The 1,925-nt window shown below is 40.7% G+C and overlaps 1 non-coding gene across 1 annotated transcript; it reads left to right on the top strand.

Annotated features, from left to right (window-relative positions):
• The first annotated feature begins 1,511 nt into the window (after positions 1–1,511).
• On the top strand, positions 1,512–1,618 carry LOC112798660 (small nucleolar RNA R71). The gene has a single exon (XR_003200262.1). It is a non-coding gene; the product is annotated as a small nucleolar RNA R71 (small nucleolar RNA).
• The last annotated feature ends 307 nt before the right edge of the window (positions 1,619–1,925 follow it).

The following is a 1,925-nucleotide window of genomic DNA, read 5'->3' as shown; positions in this document are numbered from 1 at the left end:
CTCCAGTAATCAGTATGCAGGCTTCATAGATTTGTCTGCCATATGTAATGCTATCTTTGTGGGTTGTGCCTCTTGGATTTGCAGCTTCTTCATCATAGATAAGGCCATTAGATTTATGCTTGCCCCCAGATCACATAGGGCTTTCTCAAAGGTTGTGCACCCAATGGTGCATGGAATTTGAAAGCTCCCTGGATCTGGCATCTTCCTTGGCAAGTTATTCTAAATTACAGCACTACATTCCTTAGTCAGGACTACTGTCTCATCTCCCTTTAAACGCTTCTTCTTTGACAACAACTCCTTCATGAACTTGACATAGATAGGCATTTGTTCCAAAACCTCAGCAAAAGAAATATTGATTTGCAACTTTCTGAAGACTTCCAAGAACTTTGAAAACTGCTTGTCCTTGGTCACCTTTTGAAGTTTCTGAGGATATGGCATCTTAGGCTTGTACTCAGGAGCCTTTGGCAATGTAGGATGAGTATCAAGAGAGTCTGGGAATGGGTTGTCCGCATGCTTTGGAGGGGCGTGCTCTTCTTCTTCCTTCTTCCTTCTTCTCATCTGGAGCTTCTTTTTCAACTGACTCTTCATTGACCTTGGCCTTAGAGCCAGCTACTTTACCACTTCTCAGTTGAATAACCTTGCAATTTTTTTCAACTGGCTCCTCAGCAACTTGTGCTTCCATACTTGCCACTTGTTCACTAATCAAGGTGATAGCCTTGCATTCCTCTCTTGGATTTACCACTGTATTACCAGGAAGGCTATTAGTGGTCCTTTGATCAATTTCATTACCTTTTGTGGCTAATTGACCCATCTGAATCTCTAAGTTCTTGATTGATGCTCTGGTTTTCTGTCTAAACCTTATCAACATTGCTTCCAAATCATTATTCTGTTGGGACTGATAAGTTGCTTGCTGAGATGACTGAAACTGGTGGTTATTAAAATTATTTTGTTGAAAACCACCATGAGAATTATGATTAAAATTCTGTGGCCAGTGAGTTTTCTCTCCCCATCCAAAATTTGGGTGATTTCTCCACCTCTAATTATAGGTCTTAGAATAGGGATCATTGTTGGGATTTCTAGGAGCACTTCCCATGTAATTGACCTGTTCAGAAGAAAATTGAGCATAATCATAATTATCATTTTGCACAAAATTACCTGTCATGTCATAAGAGGCTTCTTGAGGTGGATTTTGGGTGTTGATAGCTGAGACTTGCATGCCACCCATCTGTTGAGTAAGTAGACTTATTTGCTAAGACATAAACTTGTTTTGAGCAAGAAGAGCATTAAGAGTTTCTACTTGCATGACACCCTTCTTCTGAGGAGCCTCAGAGTTCACAGGATTCTTGTTAGATGAGTATAAATATTGGTTACTAGCAACCAATTCAATAAGCTCAATAGTCTCCTTCGATGTCTTCTTCTTGTGAAATGAACCACCTGCAGAATTATCTAAGCACATCTTGGACATTTCACCTAAACCTTCATAAAAGATATCTAGTTGGGTCCATTTGGAGAACATGTCCGGAGGGCATTGCCTAGTCAGTAGCTTGTATCTCTCCCAAGCTTCATAAAGAGTTTCACCATCTTTCTGTCTGAAGGTCTGAACCTCCACCCTAAGCTTAGTCAGCTTCTTTGGTGGGAAAAATTTAGTAAGAAACTCAGTAACAACATTGTCCCAACTATCTAAACTTTCTTTGGGCCAGGAATCTAGCCATAGCTTTGCTCCATCCCTCAGGACAAATGGGAAGAGCATGAGTTTGTACACCTCTGGGTTCACTCCATTTGTCTTCACAGTATCACAAATCTACAGAAAATTGGAAATAAATTGATTTGGGTCTTCGTGGGGAAGGCAGTTTTGTTGTACCAGGGTGACTAGTTGTGGCTTCAACTCAAAGTTGTTCGCAGCTATAGGAGGCACCATAATGCTT

The sequence above is a fragment of the Arachis hypogaea genome, chromosome 4 (assembly GCF_003086295.3).
Source record: "Arachis hypogaea cultivar Tifrunner chromosome 4, arahy.Tifrunner.gnm2.J5K5, whole genome shotgun sequence".
Classification (NCBI taxonomy): Eukaryota; Viridiplantae; Streptophyta; class Magnoliopsida; order Fabales; family Fabaceae; genus Arachis; species Arachis hypogaea.
The sequence above is the reverse complement of the archived record's forward strand: the minus strand, read 5'-3'. Positions and strand labels throughout refer to the sequence as shown.